The 23,176-nt window shown below is 49.8% G+C and overlaps 1 non-coding gene across 1 annotated transcript; it reads right to left on the reverse strand.

The window, feature by feature from the left end:
• Positions 1 to 19,038: 19,038 nt before the first annotated feature.
• LOC144135598 (U1 spliceosomal RNA) lies at positions 19,039 to 19,200 on the reverse strand. The gene has a single exon (XR_013315544.1). It is a non-coding gene; the product is annotated as a U1 spliceosomal RNA (small nuclear RNA).
• Positions 19,201 to 23,176: the final 3,976 nt, after the last annotated feature.

The following is a 23,176-nucleotide window of genomic DNA, read 5'->3' on the forward strand; positions in this document are numbered from 1 at the left end:
TACTCACGCGCAAAAGTGACTCGTGGTTGGCTGAAGCCTTGACTCTCGTCTTACTGGCCATCCGTGCGTGGCCAGCGCGCACGCATGACTGCTGTAGAATGCAGCCACTTTCACTGTAAGCGCAAATAAGGCATCGAAATAAAGAAACAATGCTTTACAATGTTATGAATGACTATGGATGACTTCGGCTACAACCAGTGTCTGTGTTTCTTAGTAGATGGCGCTAGGCGTAACGCTTGGCGTGTTTTCGCGTACGTGTAACTATAAGGGTTTCAAACCACCTGCGTGCAGGCTACGTAGACTTCTCACGTTTGCGTACGCGAACCCTCTACGTACGTGAAACTAAAACTACGCGAAGTGAAACGTTTCCGCTTCAGTGTTAATCTGGCCACTTTTCTTTTCACTCTCAGTTGTCTGAACACTCACTCACATTTTCTTTACGTGTTCTCAATCAAAAACTTCCTTTCACGCATCTATTTTGTCAGGCTGCAGTAAAGGGTCACCCGATGAAGCTCCGTGTGCATCTCTCAAAAGTCGGAATAGAGCGCGCGAGCCGCATCCGTGACAGCGGTGCCTACCGTCTGCTCCGAAGAACTAGCGTTTACACGCACAAAAAGAAAGGCGTGATCTGATATGTCATTTCCCTTTTTCTCCGACAATGCTACGCAGTTCGGTGCAAGGCGCCACAAAGGCGCATCTATCGACATTTTGACGCACCATCGATAAAACTGGAAGCACAGCGCGCGACAAAGGAGGTTTCTCAGAGAGTCACTCGCGAAGGCCATTTTCAATTACGTGCAATTCATGCTTTTTACTTCCCGGCTTAGTGCTGACCAGCACGATCAGGTCAGTACGAGATTTTACCATGCGTTTCCGTCGCACGATCTGAATTTTGTTTTAATTTCACTAATTCTGGTTCATCTTCTTTTTGCATCGTTAGCAACCGTAAAGCTAAGATTAGATTACAGAGCAAGCAGCGACGTTCTTCTCTTGCGAAGCTCTCACTGCTGAATACGTAATTACGTGCAGCGCCAGAAATAGCCCTCAAGGGGCACTGAACGCTGCGATCGACCTTTGTTCCTACATTTCGCTCTTTGTATTTCTATTTGTTTCAAGAGACTGCCGCTGTTTCGCTTTGGCGGCAACAAAAGAGCGCCCGGCACAACGAGCGGCCGATTTCACGCATTTCCGCGCTGGTAGCTCCTCAGTTGGACGCTAGATGGCGCCACGTCCTCAGCGCTCCCTGAACCACGCCTTCCCGTCTTCAGGTTTTTCGGGCTTGTTGATTGCGGGAAATAACTCGCTATTCTCGCTCAACGACATACACTTTCGCAGAAGTTAAACACGTTTTTCAACAAGCACCCACAAACATAACTCCTCCTCTTACGCTCATGAAGAATTTGTCATTAGTCAAAGTGTAAGCTCCCTTGTGGAATGTCACGTTCTGGTTACGGTACAAATCTTGCGTCAAACCGCAGAACGCTGCCAGGATATTTGCGTTCCAACAGACTGTAGCTTAATACGAAGAAAGGGTTAATAAGATTTACTCGTCGCTATCATTAGCAAATTACATCAGCGAAATATATGAAAATTACTGCCGGAAAGCGGCGCTAGCAGGATGCAGACGGTAATGTCTCACGGCAATTACCTCTTCTTCCCCCCCCCCCTCTTTCATCCTTTTCAGAAACAAAAACAAAGTAAGCACAAAAGTTAGGTTGTCGAAATAAACAGCGCCAGTAATTAAGGCGTTTATTAGTTCATGGTGGACAGCAGCTCGCTGGAACACAAAGAAAAGGGAATGTGACGAGACGGAACAGGCCCTTGTTCCGTCTCGTCACTACCCTTCTGTGCGTGTTCCACGAGCTCTTGTTCACCATGAATCCACACCAACTTACCCAACTTTCTTCGCAAGTAAATTTATTATTTCCTACAAACCAGGCCGAACAAACTACAAGTTTAACACTCTTGATCTCTCAGTGGTGCTGGTAGTAATGATGGTAGATATGCTGATACGACAAGCGGATCTCGACTTACAGATGTGACATTTGCTCCGCCTAGCCTCCGACATGAAACGGCTATTGACCGACAATCAATACATCATTCGCGCTAATTGAATGAGGTTCTCACGGGAACGCAGTGCCTTCATAGGTGGTCGAGGTAAGCACCCTGCTTCTTAAACCAATTAAAAAACATGAACAGGTGTTCTGCCCAAAAGAGGGATGCTGTCTACAGGCCGTTCAGAGAATGGTAGACGACGACGTGCTTCGAGCCGGAAATAAGGAAAGAAATCCCTCTCTGCGAAACATGGATGAGGCTTTCCACATTCAAAATCAAGCGGCGTTGCTCACGGCTTTTACAGCCGATTTTACTAAGCCAGCGGAGACCGTGAATGTGTACGTAATATAGAGAATTTCGTACAATCGAAAAACGTAACCATGTTGACAAAGGGATAAAGCTGACTTCGCTTCCATTTGTTCCGGATTTTTCGGAGAACGACTCCTCCGCTCAAGCACTGAAGTCCTGCAACGCATATGTCAAGGTTATTACTAAATGGCAACGAGATTCGCCCGCCGCGGGCCATTTGTGTACCGTGCTTCGAACTTCCTGTTTGCACTTAAGTACAAGAAGGTTTCAACGCCGAATTTTGCTTCACCTTGCCGGGTCTGGTAGAAAGTTTCAATATTTACGAAAGCTGAAACGTACATTCGAACTAAACTAGAATACGCCTCAACAATATGGAATCCTCACCAAGCCTACTTGATAGATTCACTCGAAGCCATCCAGAATCGGGCAGCACGCTTCATCACCTCACAGTATAAATCTCAGCTCAGCATCACAGCGTTGAAATCATCCCTCGTCATCAAGTCATTAGCCTTTCGCAGGAAAACTTCAATTCTTTGTTTTTTTCACAAACTGTACTTTAACTTTCCAGCACTTCGAGAAAACCTTCTACGAGCTCCGGTACGATCATCTCGTCGTTTATTTAACTCCTTAAGCATACAGCGTTTGCACGGCTCCACCAATTATTTCAATAAATCTTTCCTTCCCAGTGCTATAGAAAGCTGGAATAACCTCTCTGAACACATTGTCATTGAGACTAATCCTTCCAGATTCAGACAGCTCCTAATCGACCATCTCAACGACAAATAATTTTTTCCTGCACCCTATGCCAGCTTCCAAGCCCTGCTAACTGACCATCCTGTGCTACTTCCAAAGTTGCAATTTGTTTTTGTTTATATTTCTGCTACACTCTGTCATGACGTGATTATTTGAATTTGTTACTTCTGTCTTTTTTCGTCTTGTTCTACTTTTTTTATATTCTATATTTTCTATATTTTTCTGTATTTTATATTCCTTCTATATTTATATTCATTCTATTTATATTCATGTATGACGGCTGAACACCCCTGTACCACCCCCCCCCCCCCTTATGTAATGTCCCTGACGGGACCCTTAAGGGTTAATAAATGATGATGATGATGATGATGATGATGATGATGATGATGATGATGATGATGATGATGATGATGATGCTGATGATGATGATGATGATGATACAGCGCGACTAACGATCTAATTCAATATAACCGTACGAGAAAATAACCTACGTTCCGTCGAACTAAAATGCGGCAGCGTTTTGGAAGATACACCTACCGTCGCGAACTTCGCGGGCAGGATTCTCAAAGCCATTCAATGCGAGATCAACCAGCGCCTCGGCAATGGCAGGTTGCGCTTTCACGACTGGCGAGGGCCAGGTCCCGGAGAAACACCGCAACCGTTTTCGCGTGCGAACAACTTTTAAAATTCGGCACCTGATTCGCTGATGCCAGCTGTAGTTTGCACAATGTTGCCACACATTAGTGAGGCAGGGTACAGTCGGGCGCTACAGTCGGATGCAAGTCAAGAAAAAAGCGGCTTTTTTTCCGTCAAAGAACACCCTTCAACAGGTGTTGGCCGATTCTCATGAACCTCGTAGCGGGAGTAGCACGACAATGCGGGGAGTGCCCTTACAAAAATTTCTATAGACAAATCCTAGAGAATAGTCTATTGGCAATACAAATCCCATAGACAGTCTATAGACAATCTACAGATTTATAGTCATACGCGTTTAGTAGACTTTTGTTTATAGACAGTCTATAGACTATAAATAGAGAAGAATAAAGAACTATAGAAAGCTTACAGAGCTGATTTGAGGTCTATAGACTGTATATAGACCATTTTCATAAGGTTGACGTCACAATGCAGAGAAGAGAATATCCCTGACAATGCGGGGGGGGGGGGGGGGGGGGGGGGAGGTGACCATCCCCTTTCATCTGCCCCTCCCTGCATTGTCCCGCTGGCAAGTTAATGAGAACCGGCCTAAGCCACTGGCTGGAACGGGGCCCTTTGACGGTAAAACACGCTTTTTTCTTGACTTGTATCCGACTTGCGTCAGTGGCGCTGCTTCTCCTGCGTAAAGAAGCGTCTGATTCAAACAAGCGCCGCCTATTCACTAATTGCCCTCGATTTTGTAAGTCAACTTGCCGGCACCATCCGTCGTCTGCGCATTGTGCAATCTCCGTCCTTAGCGTCGCGCGCCGGCAATCCCTCTTCCCGTGTTATCAGCATAAATACGCGTACGCGTACGTATGGGCGCAAACAGGGGAAGCTCGCGCCACTCTGGAAGTCAACGTCCACCGGGGGAAACCGCCCTGGAATGTGCAAAGCCTTTCCTGCAATGCGCATTTCATGCTTCCACCCACTGTTCACTACGAGACAGGTTACCATTTCTTTCATTTTAACCCCGCTAATTCACGAATTACTACCGTTCCTACATCGTGTACTCATTACTAAACCGAGCTTGCCTACAAAGTTTTACGTCAAAACGTTTTCAGTACCGGCGCTTTATGATCAAAATGTTGGGCGCTACTTTGAGGAAGCCGTGTGAAGAAAAATGAACGTGTGACTTCCGGCCAACGTTCAACCCATTGATATCCTTGTTTCTCATATTTTTTATATATTTTACGGGAAAAGAAAGAAAGACATTTGTTAGAACGCAGCTTCCCTGGTCCCGCGAGTTGGTCTTTCACAGAACTCTGATTAGCTGAACGAATGAACCAAATCCCAACTGTTGCTAATTGGCAACATTCAGATATCCGAAATTTCAGTAGCGCCAACGTATTTGTGATATTGGTTTTCGGCGTTGGTACACACTACCTCGAATATTGTGGAGGCAATGTTTTTTTTTCTTCAATTCCTTCATAATTTGGGCATTAAAGGATTAAAAGTAGCAAATATATAAACGTGAAAGCGAACTGCACACACGGCATTCACGCAGCGCACACGAATAAATCATCACGAGGGAGCACCTCTCATTAGGAGAGCTAGTTTATTTTCTTTTCTTCTACCCTCCGCTAGGCGGCAACTCCTTGATTTCATCACCGCGTATGCACGGCAAACTTCATCAAGCCAATACGGAGCGAGCGCGAGCTCTCACCTCGCCCGGGCGGTGCGTATAAAATGTAGAGCGCCGGGCGGAAGTGGTGACTTTCCACGGTGGTCGCCATCGCCTCTCTTCGCCCCCCCCCCCCCCCCCCCCTTCCTTCCCGGCTCCTCCAACTCCGATCTCTCTGGCGGCATCGTCGGACGTGGGGCCAGCCGCCGCGTTTCGCCGGCGTTCCCCGGGGCGGCCAACCTGTTTTCGCCGCGGCGACCACCGCGCCCGCCTTTTAATCCGGAACGCCTTTCCTCATTCAATTTGGAGCCGTCCCGAGAGCGAGCGGAAGACCACCGCCGCATATACATACGATGAGCGAGAGAGCGCGAGAACTCGAATACACAACGGAACGTTGCACCGTGTCGTCGATTAAGCAGCACACCCTTCCACGGGCGAGGTGCGGGGCTCGGAGCTACAGCTATAAGCCGGGGGCCCGCTCTTCCGCCTGTGAAGAACACGTACCGCGTTATCGCGAACTTAAGCCAACGCACAGCCCAGGGTATACACCCGAAAAGGCATTTTATGCGAGTGAAAAGGCTTGTCTCCTACCCAGTAACATTCAAGCGGCTCATCCATAGATATTCAATGTGATTTCTATTGAATTTTTTTTGCCTTGTAAGCACCACTCCCTCATGTAATGTCTCGACATGAGACCCTTGAGGAATCAAATAAATAAATAAATAAATAAAAACTACCAAGTGTAAAGAAAAAGAACGGAAATAACTAGATTCCCTGAATCAAACTTCGAGGTTGAAAATATAGCCTGTCTTTGTCTGAGATTTTTCACAACTTCCGCGGAGGCGAATAGACTAATTCGTATTTCTCGACCGCATTTCAGAAAAGAACCCACCATTCACGAATCTTAACACTCATGACAACGCTGAGGAATTTTATGAGATGCAGAAAACGGGTATCTAGGGATTCAGGGATATGCAGCGCAACTAAATTTGCTTATCAGATTCCTCAAGGATCTCATGTTGAGACATTACATGAGGAACATTGTAGAAGCCCTTCCTCGAGAGCCTTTTGCTAAAATAATGTACCCCCCTCCCCCCCCCCACTTCCCCCCGCTCCTCTAGAATATAGGCTGCCGCGACAGAAGTGACATCCAGTGGAGCTTTTTTTTTTTTACCAAAAGGCACCAAGACTGAACGGCTGGCAGACAAGAACTCGCGATATAAGCGTAGACATGGGCACACACACACAGGGCTTAGGTGCGTGTCCAGTGTGTGATTTGCTCGTAAACACCCGTCTCGACAACTTCTGCCGCCTTCTCGTTAACAATGCCACATCAACTCGCCAGCAGTATAGGTGTCAAGCGATTTCATATAGAGCACATTTCATATAGAGAATATTGCATTGTGTTGTACTGTGGGGGCACGCACGCAAGGAGGGTGGAGCGCGACACGTGACCAACAGTTTCGAAACAATAATTTTTATTCACGAAACGGTGGTCGTAACAGCCAAAGCACGTTCCCTTCATTCTAAGCCGAATAGAGGTAAAACTAGGACTAACTGCACACCTATTACCTCGTGACAAAGAGGCAAGCCCACGGGGGAGGCGAACTGTAGTTAGTGTCCGTTTGTAGTTAGTCTCATAACAAGTATGGTAACTCATTCAGAGACAAATGCTTACTCATCATCATCATCAGACTGACTACGCCCAGTGCAGGGCAAAGGCCTCTTCCATGTCTCTCCAATTAACCATGCCGTTTGCCAGCTGCGTCTATGCCTGCAAACTTCTTAATCTCATCCGCACGCCTAACTTTCTGCCGCCCCATGCTACTCTTGCCTTCTCTTGTAATCCACTGCGTTACCCATAAGGACCCAGCGGTTATCTTGCCTTCGCATTACATGCCCTGCCCAAGCCCATTTCTTTCTCTTGATTTCGACTAGGATGTCATTACCCGCGTTTGTTCCCTCACCCACTCTGCCCGCTTCCGGTCTCTCAACGTTAGGCCTATCATTTTTCTTTGCATAGCTCGCTGCGTTGTCCTTAACTTAAGCCGAACCCTATTCGTTAGCCTCCACGTTTCTGCCCGCAGGTGAGTACTGGTAAGATACAGCTGTTGTATACTTTTCCTCTTGAGGGATATTGGTAAACTGTCACTCATGAACGCAGTTATTTCTAAAACAAAAAAAAAAACTGCAGCATTTCTAGTCTCTTCTGGCTTGGAGGTGTTCTATTCTATAAGCCCCGCCTCCAACGTAATTCCCCGACTTGGTTCTGTCTGGATCGCTCGTGCTGTGCAAAGAACAGAGGGGGCGCTTAAGTTCGCGCGAGTACGGTATATGCACACGGGTGAGAGTCCAGGGGCGCACCTTCCGTAATTGCTCATTTGGCGGCGCATACGCTCGCGTCTGGCGCGCGGCCGCTCTGAAGACGCGTGAATGAACGGTGAGAAAGGGGCGAGGGGGGTGGCGCTGTTTGTGCTTCATTCCTACGACGCTGCTCGACCGCACCGTCCTCGCTGCGAGGTGCGATTTGCCGAGATTCACCAACCGGCCTGACCGTGCGCGGGCTGGCGGGAACAGGACGGCAGAGTACGGTGCACTGCTCGTTCCCCGTATGCATGCAGAGAAAGACGACTCTTGCGGAAGAGTCGGGTCACGAATTTAGAGAACACTTCTTGGAAAGGAAGCCGCCGCGGTGGCTCAGTGGTTATGGCGCTCGGCTGCTGACCCGAAAGACGCGGGTTCGATCCCGGCCGCGGTGGTCGAATTTCGATGGAGGCGAAATTCTAGAGGGCCCGTGCACTGCGCGATGTCAGTGCACTTAAAAGAACCCCAGGTGGCCGAAATTTCCCGGAGCCCTTCACTACGGCGTCTCTCGCAGCCTGAGTAGCCTTGGGACATTAAACCCCCAATAAGCCAAACCAAACCAACTAATAATAATAATTATTATCTTAATTGGGGTAAGGAAATGGCGCAGTATCTGTCTCATATATCGTTGGACACCCAAACCGCGCCGTAAGGGAAGGGATAAAGGAGGGAGTGAAAGAAGAAAGGAAGAAAGAGGTGTCCGTAGTGGAGGCTCCGGAATAATTTCGACCACCTGGGGATCTTTAACGTGCACTGACATCGCACAGCACACGGGCGCCTTAGCGTTTTTTCCCCCATAAAAACGCAGCCGCCGCGGTCGGGTTCGAACCCGGGAACTCCGGATCAGTAGTCGAGCGCCCTAACCACTGATCCAACCGCGACGGGTAAACCAATTACGTCCATGTTCGTTTTTCGCGCTATTATGTCTTTCCAAAATCTGCACCAAGTCCGGCTACATGTACTTCTTACGGAACACTGTTTGCTTAGCAGTCAACAGTCTCTGACTTCGCGCGTAGGCAAGGTCCCACTGTCTAAGTTCGGACTGACACCTTCCGAAACTTCCGGATCCTTCATTTCTTCCTCAAAGATATTGAACGCCTCAGTGTAATGATGTGCAGAGCCTTGCCGGTTCTGCTCATACTTTTTGATCAGAAGTATCTGGCCGATTTCCGGGTTTCAAATCAGACTAAACACTGTCTAGCATCAGCGACAAGGGCAGCCATACGGCCACAAAGGAAAGCCATAAAGCTTCCATAAGAGCTTCGCATTTTGTAAGAAGAATCTGGCCTGGTACGGGGATCCGAACCCGGGGACCACTGCCTATCCGGTGCAGTCGCTTTACTCCCGGCTATTGTCTTTTTATTCTTTATTCTCTTAATTACTCCCTTATTTCAAATATTACTTCACCTGTCGGATTCCTCTAAACACAATGGACCAGAGTTTCCCCAGTGATAGAAATTAGGGCGGGAAGGCGGTGTTAAATGTGTAGCGGGGGAGGGGGGTGTAGGAGAAGAGAATTTGAAGGTACAGGAGCGGCAGTTTCTGTCTGCAACACTCAGGACAAAGAGGCCAAAATCCCTCGTAGTGTGCAAAAAAAAAAAAATTCGCTATGACTTAAGGGGGACACACACACACACACACACTCAAGAGGGTGTGTAGGAAAATCCCTGAACTAGTCTACTTAATAATAATTGGTTTTTGGGAAACAGGGAAATAGAGCAGTATCTGTCTCATATATCGTTGGACACCTGAACCGCCGCGTAAGGGAAGGGTAAGGGAGGGAGTGAAAGAAAAAAGGAAGAGAGAGGTGCCGTAGTGGAGGGCTCCGGAATAATTTCGACCACCTGGGGGATCTTTAACGTGCACTGACATCGCACAGTACACGGGCGCCTTAGCACTAGTCTACTTCCGGAGTTATTTTCGTTGTTTCGTTTTCCCTTTTTTTTTCGTTTCAATTTCAAGTAGTTTTGAATATTTTAAATGCTTGCTTCTGCACAATACGGCGCGCTAAAGCTAACACGGTCCCTTGTTGGCCTCGGAGAAGTGGAGAAACTGAAAATTTTTATTCTATATGTCGTCCAAAACAAACTGCGTTGGGAAGAATGACATTTTCGGCGATCACATCTGCAGGCAGTGGTCGCGACCCATGAGAGCCACATCTTATACTCTTAAACCCGAATACGCCTATACAGGAGTAAAAAAGGTGTAAACCGTCCTTTGTCGCACTAGTTTTTTAGAAAAAACGGAGGGCGCTAGAGGACAGCTTACTCCAATTTTGCGCCTCTCTGCTTAGAGCTTACTGGCGCGTTCAGTGCTTAAGGCAGACAGAGGTCGAGTCTGTGCCTCTTATCTGAGCACCTTTGTGAGTGTGTGTTGTTGATCAACAGCCGTGTTCTCAGAAGGACACTGAGGACATACAGACGCTGGCCTGTGAAACAATGAGATCACTTTCCGAAAATCGAAAATGGACCAAAAACTGAGTTTCGTGAGCTAGAAAAAAAAAACGAAATACAGGTGGCGCCATCACCGGCTGATCTCGCCATTAAAATGAATGCGTCGACCCTGATCTTCGGGCGCGAATCCCAGAGTCTACGCTGCACCACCATTCGCTTCCAAAATGGCGTCAACCCGTCCTCTTCGGTAAGGACGTGTCGAATTTGAATAGACTCGAAGGAAGATTTTTTAATCTAATTTTCTTGCCGGCAAAAGCGTCTTGCGCTGCTGGATGAAGTTGTGCTAAGCGCAGCCTTAAAGCGCAGCTATCAACTCAGTTTTAAAAGTTTCTTCGGTGCTTCCCATGCAATACGCATATATCGCCGGTTACTATAGCCTGTTCATATCACTTCAGATGTTTTCTTTCGAACCTTCGAAGCAGTTCTTTTCTTCAACACGTTGATGTGTTGAATGTCTGCCGCTCACTGTAGAGCAGAACCTGAGAAGCCTCCGCGGCTTGGGTTGACCTGCTGATTTATTATGCATTTCCTTATGCGCAATAAAGGCTAATCATTATTCACAATTATATGGTCACGCGACACTGTGTGGCTGCATCTATACCGGACACGTAAACGGAAGGTGGTTTAAAAATTAAAATACCGGCAGACAGGCGCCCGAATTGAATCAGCTCGACCTTATAACAGTCACTGCGGTTGAACAGACATGCGGAAAAAGCGGATACTGGGAGAAAGAAAAGCACTTTCTCAAGACTATAACGAACACAATAGGATGTTCACAGCTTGGGTTCAAGAAAGGCAGCACGCCGAGTGAACTAGTGATGATGATGATAATTGGTTTTTGGGGAAAGGAAATGGCGCAGTATCTGTCTCATATATCGTTGGACACCTGAACCGCGCCGTAAGGGAAGGGATAAAGGAGGGGGTGAAAGAAGAAAGGAAGAAGGAGGTGCCGTAGTGGAGGGCTCCGGAATAATTTCGACCACCTGGGGATCTTTAACGCGCACTGACATCGCACAGCACACGGGCGCCTTAGCGTTTTTCCTCCATAAAAACGCAGCCGCCGCGGTCGGGTTCGAACCCGGGAACTCCGGATCAGTAGTCGAGCGCCCTAACCACTGAGCCACCGCGGCGGGGTGAACTAGTGCGCCCTTTTGACTTTCGAAACGTTGAAGCGCGCTCACATGCCCTTTCCCCCCCCCCCCCCCCCCCCCCCCTTAAAAACTAAAATAAAAAGACACGACAGAATTTGGGAGTGAGGAAGAATGCAGCCTATGCCAATTCATATAGAGCTTTAAAGATAAACAGCGGGCCGACAAGGAAGCGGCCACAGAAACAAGAGCCAATCCTCCAGCGGCGGCGTGCCACTTAGAAGTCGGCAACACTTTAGCCTAGAAATCAGCATTGCTAAAAAGGAGGGGTCCCCGGCTAAACCGCGCACACAGAAACGCGACTTGTTTCTCCTCTCCCGCTCGCGAGCCGTGTACGCAACGTTTCTCGTCGAACGAAGCCAAGCCAAGCCCCGCCGTGAACCGGTGAACGCTGCGTTCTCCCGAGTAGCTAGCTGCTCATGAGCGTGCCACAATGGGCCATGAATCAAACTGCCCCCCCCCCCCTCTTCACCCGCGCCCACGCAAGCCGCCGCACGCGAGAAGGCGATCGCAGTGCTGCGTGCGTGTGTGTTTGAGAGAGAGAGAGAGAGACAGAGACAAGCGTGTCAGCCGGGGCACTTTGCTCTACGGCGCGGCGCAGAATGAATTGTACGCTAAAGGCGAGCACGCGATCTCGGAGGGTGAAGTTCCAGCGAAGCTGCGGCTGCAGGAGTGGAACGATTTGCTTGCTTGCGGCGCGGACAGTCAGCTGTGTGCGCGCGCACACGTGTTTGAACGCGATTGAGAGCGTTGTTCCCACTATGAGCGAGAATGCGCCGCATAGTATAATTGGCACGCGAGGAAGCTGCGCAGCAACGAGCGAGGAGCGGCTCTCATTCACACTGACGGCGCACCGTCGAGAATGCGGAACAGCGACGGAGCTAGACGTGCATACCTGCCGCGGTGGCTCAGTGGTTTAGCTCGGCTACTGAGCCGGAGCACCCGTATTCGAACCCGACCGCGGCGGCCGCGTTTCGATGGAGGCGAAACGCAAAGGCGCCCGCGTGCTGTGCGATGTCAGTGCACGTTAAAGATCCCCAGGTGGCCGAAATTATTCCGGAGCCCTCCACTACGGCACCTCTTTCTTCCTTTCTTGTGTTAGACCATCCTCTATCCCTTCCCTTACGGCGCGGTTCAGGTGTCCGCCGATATGTGAGACAGATACTGTGCCATTTCCTTTCCCCAAAAACCACTTTTCATTTTGCCAATAACCCACCGCGGTGGCTCAGTGGTTGGGGCGCTCGACTACTGATCCGGAGTTCCCGGGTTCGAACCTGACCGCGGCTGCTGCGTTTTTATGGAGGAAAGACGCTAAGGCGCCCGTGTGCTGTGCGATGTCAGTGCACGTTAAAGATACCCAGGTGGTCTAAATTATTCCGGAGCCCTCCACTACGGCACCTCTCTCTTCCTTTCTTCTTTCACTCCCTCCTTTATCCCTTCCCTTACGGCGCGGTTCAGGTGTCCAACGATATGTGAGACAGATACTGTGCCATTTCCTTTCCCCCAAAACCAATTTTCATTTTGCCAATAACCCACCGCGGTGGCTCAGTGGTTAGGGCGCTCGACTACTGATCCGGAGTTCCCGGGTTTCGAACCCGACCGCGGCGGCTGCGTTTTTATGGAGGAAAAACGCTAAGGCGCCCGTGTGCTGTGCGATGTCAGTGCACGTTAAAGATCCCCAGGTGGTCTAAATTATTCCGGAGCCCTCCACTACGGCACCTCTCTCTTCCTTTCTTCTTTCACTCCCTCCTTTATCCCTTCCCTTACGGCGCGGTTCAGGTGTCCAAAGATATATGAGACAGATACTGCGCCATTTCCTTTCCCCCAAAACCAATTTTCATTTTGCCAATAACCCACCGCGGTGGCTCAGTGGTTAGGGCGCTCGACTACTGATCCGGAGTTCCCGGGTTCGAACCCGACGGCGGCGGCTGCGTTTTTACGGAGGTATAACGCTAACGCGCCCGTGTGCTGTGCGATGTCAGTGCACGTTAAATATCACCAGGTGGTCGAAATTATTCCGGAGCCCTCCACTACGGCCCCTCTTCTTCCTTTCTTCTTTCACTCCCTCCTTTATCCCATCCCTTACGGCGCGGTTCAGGTGTCCAACGATATATGAGACAGATACAGCGCCATTTCATTTCCCAGTAACCAATTATTATTATTATTATTATTATTATTATTATTTTTATTGCCAGTATATTTGCAATATTGAGCCGATTACCTGTGCTGCTTGGTACTAATACGAAGGAAGCCAGGTTTTCGTCACTGGCAGCCATGCTGCATATGTGCAATTATTATTATTATTATTAAAATTATTATTATTATTATTATTATTATTATTATTATTATTATTATTATTATTATTATTATTATTATTATTATTATTATTATTATTGCCAATATATTTGCAATATTGAGCCGATTACCTGTGCTGCTTGGTACTGGTACGAAGGAAGCCAGGTGTTTCGCTATTGGCAGCCATGCTGCATACGTGCAATGGCGATGGCGCAGAAACGTGGACAAAATGTTACAAATGAAGCCCAGTTCTGAGATATTTCCAGAGCCACTGCCCGTGATAGTGAGGGAGATGATAATAATGACGACAGTATTTATGGCGCAATGGTAGCCCACTGCATGCGAAATCGCTATTAACCAGAGACGGTCGAAAAACACGACAGAGAAGTTTCTGTCGTCACAACGGATTTTCCGCAATGATTTCGACCATAAACTTGTAGTAACAACGGAATTTTTTGCAGTAACAACAGAATTATGTGTAGTTACTACAGGAGAGGGTTTATTGATAAGAAAGGCAGAGAGGTTGGCCTGAAAAATAACTATCTGGCCTGCTACTCTGCTCTGGGGGACGGGCAGAGGAGATAAAAGAAGGTCACGATGGGGGACGATGATGATGGGAGGAGGCAGATGATTACTACAGGAAAGTACTATAAAACTACGGACTACAGAAATGTACTACAGAAAAAATATAGAACTAGACAAAAATACTACAAAACAACAAAAACGCCTGTCATTACAACGAAACTACAAAACAATTTGTCGCATTTCTGACACTGTTCTGTCGCTTTATTGGACTGGGCGCGGAGATACATTTTTTTTTTTTCACAAAATAGATGGGCTGTCTAGTGTAAAGATTCATATGACTCACAAACTTCGAAGCCCTCACCAAGACTTGCCGCACTGCTAGCCAGATCCTGTACAAAGCCACGGTTACAAGCGTGGCTTTGTAACCGAGACCTCCTGCTCACTATGCAAGTTACTGCCACTTACAGCTCGCAATACAAGCGGCACGTCGGAGAGCGCCACTTGTGACCGCGGCGTCATACACGACCTGGCTAACAGTGTAGCAAGGCTTAGGAAATGCCACCCACTAACCCAGAGCAAACGCTAGATACGATCAAAATACGACACGTAGAAACGAGGGTAAGTGCAGGGGCTCTCGCTTTTTCTGCAACCCGTGAAGGGAACAATTCCAGGCTAACGTCACGTCGCAACGCGAAGCAGACGGGAGCTCCAAAAAAATCACAGCCCGCCCAGGACAAGTACAGTACAGGGCGTCGAGCAGAAGCGGCTTTTAATGGCTGCCCAACCAGGCGTACAGCCGAGGGTCGCAGCCGCTTCAGCTGCGTCCCGTGCCTGAATAATTGATCTGCGTCCGATGAGAGCCGGCCTGGTCATCCCGCTTGCTGCTGACCGCTGGCGTGTGTCCCGTGCCGCACACACCGCAAGCAAGCCCCGTGTGTAGCCGGATACATCTAAATATATACAAAAAAGGGAACGCCAGAGAGAAACGTTCCGGCGTTGAAGAGCGTTCCGTCCTCTCTGCGACCACGGACTGCGCGCGCGAAGGCGTCACGTCGGCATCGACGCCTCCCTCCCCCCCCCCCCCCCCCCAATCCCCGGCATCGCCGTACGTGGTCAACTCATCCACTTACTTTCCCCTTTAGATTCCCCGATTTCCGCCTTTTTTTCCCTGTTTTTTAACGGCCCTCCGCAGCTGACCACGGCTACCAAAATCTCATTAGGAGTGACCATCGTTTTGACGGCTACGCCTATGAGAGCATGCGACAAAGAAAACGAGACAGAGCGAGAGAAACTCTGCTGACCGGTGATGAAACGAAAGAGAATGAAGAAAAAGGGAGGGGGCAGAAAAGGGTGAGGAGGAGGAAAACGGCTGCTCTCTGCCGAAGAGCGTAACAGCTAGGGAGCAAGGCCGTGACGACGCAATACGTCGTTCCATTTAGGCGATGCTTGATTCCCTTCCCTTGTTTTTTTTTTTTTTTCAGTGTGTGTTCGTTCTAAGCTTAGCTCCTGATTTCGCGTTTGCGGTGGGGAGGCGGGGAGGGTCGCGCGTTACGGTATAGTAGTGTCAACTCTGCACAAGGCGGAAAACGAAAAAAAAAATTAGGGAGAGGAGGCAGGGCGGATCGTGGGCTGGCCATGTACCGGATGGGGGTGGGCATCGAAACTCCACGGGAGGTTAGCCGAAAGAGAAGACAGGGGGAAAAAGAAACAAAAACAAAAGGCAAAACAGTGCCGCGCGAGCGGCGTTGCACGGCCGACCCAGCGCACCGCCATTTAATCCTCGTTGCGGTCTGACAACTTTGGGCGCCGGGCCGGCGACAGTGACGGATGGTGGCGGCCTGCGGAAACAAGATCGGCCCCGACTATAGAGGGGGAGGGGGGAGGAGGAGTGAGGGAGGGAGAAGTGGCGATAGAAAACAACGACGAGCACACGCGGCGGGACACAAGAAGGTCGAGCGAGGAGAGACACATGCAAAACGCAAGCCGACGCGTGGCAAGAGTTACGCGTGCACGTAGGCCAGAGCCCCTCCGAAGCGGTGGGCTGTAGAGAAGGCGTGATGCCTGTACAGAAGGCAGCACGTCCCCGAGAGTTGGTCCTGCTTGCTCGAAAAGTCGTGTGCAGCGCGCGACCGAAGTGGTGAGGACGTTGTATGGATATAATTATGGGTGACAATAACAATTGGTTTTTGTGGAAAGGAAATGGCGCAGCATCTGTCTCATCTATCGTTGGACACCTGAACCGCGCCGTAAGGGAAGGGATAAAGGTGGGAGTGAAAGAAGAAAGGAAGAAAGAGGTGCCGTAGTGGAGGGCTCCGGAATAATTTCGACCACCTGGGGATCTTTAACGTGCACTGACATCGCACAGCACACGGGCGCCTTAGCGTTTTTCCTCCATAAAAACGCAGCCGACGCGGTCGGGTTCGAACCCGGGAACTCCGGATCAGTAGTCGAGCGCCCTAACCACTGAGCCACCGCGGCGGATTGACCATGTACGCAAAATACATTTTTTCACGTGGGTCGCTCAGCACCGATACCAACGGAACGAACGCGGCTTACCTAAACGCGAAGTAGCGTTCGGCAGACTAAAATACGCACATTCAGACGTGTAAGCAGTTTTTATCTTCGTAGAAGGTGAGGCTGCCTCTTACCGTCTCGTGGGAGCACTGACATAACGCTGCCATCGTCCAGGCGGACGAACTTCACAGACTTGCGAGGCTGCGCTGCAATCGCTCGCGACATTTACAGTCACAAAATGGCGTTGTGCGTTTGAAAAGCGCGCCTTCTTTTTTCGTCTGCAAGCCTACACCTCCGAAGAAAACGGTGTAGAAAGTGTAGTTATCGTGCTACACTACGCGTAAAAGAAATGGCGGTGGCTCAGCTCGGCTATGTCAGGGCATATGTAGCGAAAGCAAGTGTGAAACTCCCCGGTTGGCCTTGTTCACATATTCCACAACGTATGAAGCACAGGCATAAACGTCCAGTATAACCTGAAGGTCCATGCTTGATTTCAGCACCGAGGCTGTCCAAGGATTGAAGGGGTCGCGTCACTCTTACGCCTATATTCTCTAGGCTAACGGAACGTTGTTCTTCGGTTTCTTGAGCCCGCCGCTGAAGTCTCTTGGTCGCATTCCACCGTTCATCACGGGCCGTCTTCAGTGAAGCAGGACTCAGGTCTCTCCTCCGGCTGCTGCCGCTGCTGCTAGCGGTCGAGACACCGGACGTTAAACGTGCCTGTCTCGCGGCGACATATTCACGGCGGCGTTTAGCCAGTCGCTCGGCGCGCTGTTCGTCTGTTTCTCGGGCGATTCGTTTCCTCTTCATCTCGTTCCGCTGTCGATTCCAGGCCTCCTCCAGCTTATCAGACTTGTCGCCGTCCATACTGTAGCCTCAACTGTGGTTGCGGCGCACGCCAGCCCTCCATTTCAATCCTGTGACATGTTATCAGGCATGCGACGCAGCTGTCGAAGCGAGCGGAGGCGAACGCAACGACGAGGAACGCGGTGTCACGTTCTACCAAACGGCGGCGAGCGGCGCGGTGTGACGTCATGCAAGATGGCGCGGCGAGCGCGCGAAGCACAGTAACCTTCCGCGGCGAGGCGCGCGTTGTGACGTGACGTGCCTCCGTGGAGTACCGCCACGGCGAAATCGCGAATTTGCGCCGCCCTCAGCAGCCTGCAATCTAACGGCCGCAGTACCCCACTAGTGCGGGAAATTCGCTCCCGCATCGAGCGCCTCGCGCAGAGAGGTTGTGCTGTGCGTGTACAGTGGGTGCCCGGTCACTGCGGCATCGCAGGCAACGCAGAAGCTGACAGCCTCGCGACCGCTGCACACCAACTACCTGCCAGCGATTTGCCCCTTGCGCTGGAGGACGTGCGTGCGGCCATCCACGACCATCTCCGAAAGCAGCACCCCGACCCACGCATCGCAGGAGGTGAGCGCATCGACAGTGTCACCGGCTGTCGCGCACTTACACGGTCACAACGTGCAATGATCCTCCGCGCGCGCATTGGCTGCGTGTGGCCCGGGGAGCGACGGGAGCGTCACGGAATCGCGACGAGTGATGTGTGTGACGGATGCGGTGCAGTGGAAACACTTGAGCACCTGCTCTTTCACTGTGCCCCGTTCGCCGATGCTCGTCGCGATATGCTTGCGGCCTATAGGGAGCAGGGCAAACTACCAGACTCCCTCAAGACGCTATTGTGGCCGCAGGGCAGTGCGCGCACTCGTGAGCGAACATTGGTGAGCCTCTGTGCATTCCTCGAACACACGGGCTTGACGTCCCGTCGGTTCTCCGTCAGGTAGTTACACGCAGTGACCAAATGATCCGCGAGTTCTACCTTGAACGATTGATAACTAGACGCCCCACTCCAGTTGTAGCCAACACAGTGCTGTGCGCGTGTATGATTTAATTCCTCTAAAATGAACTAATCACGCGCACAACCTGGACACATTTCTTATTGTGTAAATAGTTTGTAAATAGCTTGTTGTTCTCCCCCTATCCCCTCTTCCTGTCCTCTCACCTTTTTCATTTCATTTCTCCGTTCTGCCTGCTATCCTTTATTTCCGCTGCCCCAGCTCAGGTGCTTCAGTATCGATGGCAGATGCCGGGGCTAGCAAAAATGTTTTCCTTCCTTTTTACTATTATTTTAATAATAAACCACTACCACCAATAAAGCTTTCGCTTTAAAATTCGTTCGTATAGGTTGGCGGAGCTACACTTTTTCTACACTGGTAAAAAAATGAACCCATGCTACACCACTAGTGTAGGTAAAAAAAATGGCCCTAATAGTGGTACCATTCTGGTTTTGGAATTTCAAAAAGGGGGCTGGCACGAGCGCCGAGCCCCAACTACCAAAAATTACATGCCCCACTACTCCATTTAGGAGTAGTGGCATGCTTCAGCCTGCCGCAGTGCAATGGCAGGCCTCGGCACGGAGTCCCGACATTCCTGATCGCCGGTGCTCCAGCACGAGGTACTTAATCCAATGCGAAAGACCGCCGAATTAGGACGTCATGCGATTCATACCTCTGTTCAGTACCAGTGGCCAATACACTTCTTACAGAGTTCCTTTTTCCACATTAGGCGCAATTTCGTTTAAAAAGCGACAGAGGGACGGGGTGGCACCGCAGACGGGAAGCAGTAACTGAAGTTAACCTAATAAATAATTTTAACAAGAAAGAAAAAAAAATTGGAGGACGCTTAAGCTTAGCCTTTAAGACCAGGACGCTACAGCGTGTTGAACCATTGCCAAGGAATCCACGGAACGCCATCGCCCTTCGGTGCCACACCTTGTCCGGACAATTAAGGCAACCAAACATATCTTGGTTGTAAGGCAAGAAAAATGAAAATATTTTTTAAGGAAAGGAAATGATTCCTGTCTCACATATCTCGGTGGACATCCGAACTGGGCCGTAAGGGAAGGAAATTGGTGGTGGTGGTGGTGGTAGCGGGTTTTATTAAAATAATAGTAAAAAGAAAGGAAAACATATTTGCCAGCCCCGGCATCTGCCATCGATACTGAAGCACCTGAGCTGGGGCAGTGGAAATAAAGGATAGCAGGCAGAATAAGGAAAATGAAATGAAAATTGTTTTTAAGGAAAGGAAACGACGCCTGTCTCACAATTCTCGCTTTACACCCGTAACGCGCTGTAAGGGAAGGAAAATTCCTTCCCTTACGGCGCGGTTCAGGTGTCCACAGAGATGCGCCTTTTTTCGCTCACGGCCAACGACGCCGACGACACCGGCGTCTCTGCTACACGAGCTCCTTAACGCTGTCGCATTAAAAACCTGTGCCAAGGCCGGAGTTTCAGGGTTCGAACCCGACCGCGGCGGCTGCGTTTTTATGGAGGAAAAACGCTAAGGCGCCCGTGTGCTGTGCGATGTCAGTGCACGTTAAAGATCCCCAGGTGGTCGAAATTATTCCGGAGCCCTCCACTACGGCACCTCTTTCTTCATTTCTTGTTTCACTCTCCTTTCCCCCTTCCCTTACGGCGCGGTTCAGGTGTCCAACGATATATGAGACAGATACTGCGCCATTTCCTTTCCCCAAAAGACCTATTATTATTATTATTATTATTATTATTATTATTATTATTATTATTATTATTATTATTATTATTATTATAGGAAATCGAACCTGGGCCTTTGGCGTTTGAGGCGGAGACGCACCACTCCGCCACGACGGCTCAAGCATTAACCATGAATAAAGGCGCATCTAGTGAATTCACTCTTCCGATGCAGAAGTCTCAGCGTTTTCGCTACGTATATCCTGGCCTAACAGAGCTAGGCCATCAGAATTTTTTTTGCATTTCGCCTCAGTCGAAACGCGGCCGCCGCGGTCGGTTTACGTCTGGGTTTTCTTAACATTCCAAAACCGTTAGAGTGGGCCAACTGCTCCATAGGAGCAGGGCGAATCGTATGTGTCTGGATGCCATTTACTCATCAAGTGGGGATTGAGCAGTTCTCAAGAAAACGTACTGCGGCCCAGTGGCCAACACACACAAAAATGAAACCCGTACCGGCTCAGCGCTCGGCATAATGACAGCATGGTGAAAAGTTTCTGCAGCCAACTGCATACTAACCTTGACCAGTGTGTCTGTGCTATATGTCTCACAACAATAGTTCATGCAAAGTCGTGGACGATAGGACTGACATAAACCAATCGTGGGCCCGAAACTATATACGAAGCTGCTCGTAGGATGAACTGGTTCATCATTAGCCTGCACCGCTCCTTTGGATGAGCTTTTGACCGGCTGCCTTGAGCTTCGGCTCCTTCAAATAGCTGCATTGCTCTATTATTACTTATACAAGTTTTAATGACATGACGCGCTGACGTAAAGAACAAAAGGCAAATAACTACGGTCGTTTAATGACATCAGTTGTAGCTGCGAAACTCCGAATCAAAATCAGAATGGTGGTGGTGGTGGTGGTGGTGATGGGAAACTTTAATGAATATTGAGCCATATCTTAAACTATTCTTGGGTTGGCTCTTGGTCGCGTGAAATGTACGGGCAGTCAGTGATGCTCGGCGACTTCCAAAGCCCAGCCCACCAGCTGCTTTTGGACAGCTGGGTCAGAGCTGGACACCGCTACCTCCCATCGCTCGAGGTCAGTGAGTCATATATAGCCCGTCAAAATCAGGGCACGACCAGTTTTTGGACGTTATGGGTGGCCTTGTGGTAGTGCATCCGCCTCGCATTCGGGAGGTGCTGGGTTCGATCCCCCAGTGCCGCCGGGTACGCACCGGTTTTTAATGGGTACAAGATTTCCCCCGGCCTGTTGCTCGGCTCTTCAGGTTGAGATGCTTGGGAAAAGGGTCTTGACCACAGTTGATCGGATGGATCAGCGATAAGTTCCGCCGTCAACAACGTTAAATCCGCCTCGTGCGGTAGAAGCCCATTTGTGGCCCTTTTTTTACCGAAGCGGTGGCCTTGTGGTTGAGCATCCGCCTCGCATTCGGGAGGTGCTGGGTTCGATCCCCAGTGCCGCCGGGTACCCACCGGTTGTTAATGGGTACAAGGTTTCCCCCGGCCTGGTGCTCGGCTCTTCTGGGTGAGATGCTTGGGAAAAGTGTCTTGACCACAGTTGCTCTGATGGATCAGCGATAAGTTCCGCCGTCAACAACGTTAAATCCGCCTCGTGCGGTAGAAGCCCATTTGTGGCCCAGTGTGACTCTAGTGGTTACCAGAGACAGGCGCCACCTACGAGCTAGGCACTCAAGTAATTAGGCACCCTACGGCTTTTCCTTCTCCACTGTGAAAATTGATTATGAGGAAAGGAAAGGCACTGTATACTGTCTCGCTTCTCGTGGACGCACCAACCAAGCCGTGAAAGAAGGGATGAAGGACGGATCGGAAATAAGACGACAGAAAGAGGAGCCTTGGTGGAGGGCTCCGGACTAATCTCGACCAGATGTGAACCTTCAGTGCGCACTGACATCGCACAGCACACAGGCGTCTTAATAATAATAATAATTGGTTTTTGGGGAAAGGAAATGGCGCAGTATCTGTCTCATATATCGTTGGACACCTGAACCGCGCCGTAAGGGAAGGGGGTAAAGGAGGGAGTGAAAGAAAGGAAGAATGAGGTGCCGTAGTGGAGGGCTCCGGAATAATTTCGACCACCTGGGGATCTTGCGTCTATTGCCCGCCATCAAAACGAGGCTAGGGCGGCCCTCTTCCCTATGCAGCCATACTGCTGAGCAGCACTGGCCAGTTCGTCCGAGGGCCGCAAGCGGCTTAACAGTCACGTGACCTCCCAGTAGGGATCAATCAGAGCAACAGATTTCGATACATGACCCCTTCGGTCGGAGGAGGTTCGCAATCGGTATAATAAAAGAGCTCAACGAAGGTCAGAAATCGGAAGTGGCACAATGTAACTTCCGGTGGCAGCGTGGTACACTGTACAATGCGTAGTATGCATAACTGAACCACCCTCGGATGTACATCGTATTTCTTTGGAAGTATATAGCCACAAGCTGGGTTAAAAAGATGACGTTTCGGCTCCCAGCATGAAGGCCTTGTTACCAAAGTGGCTCGTTTTATACCGTTTTCAATAAGCAACGCAGAGAACATGCGCATAATATTGGCTTCAGGTTGCCGTTCTTACGATTCAACGTATGAAGCCGGGCTCGCATGAATTCTAGCCGCGAATGTCCGGACCCCGTAGAGTATCTGTTACGGGTCCAATTGGACTTCTTTTTGGAAATGTGGCGGAGAGTTTGAAAGATGCTTCACTCCCGCCACCGGTTGGCTCGGTATTGCACTGCCTCCGGGATCGGCCTTGTCTTTACCGCGTCTTTACTATCCTGTCTTTCTATCCCATCTTTCAACTTTCCTACTATCTGCACGTGGTAGCGACTGTGGCTCGGCTTGAGCCAGTGGGCAGGCCTGTGCACTTTCCTTTTCTTTCTTCCTGGCAACAACAGACAGACAGACAGACAGACAGACGCATGAGT

Source organism: Amblyomma americanum, chromosome 5 (assembly GCF_052857255.1).
Source record: "Amblyomma americanum isolate KBUSLIRL-KWMA chromosome 5, ASM5285725v1, whole genome shotgun sequence".
In the NCBI taxonomy this organism is placed as follows: domain Eukaryota; kingdom Metazoa; phylum Arthropoda; class Arachnida; order Ixodida; family Ixodidae; genus Amblyomma; species Amblyomma americanum.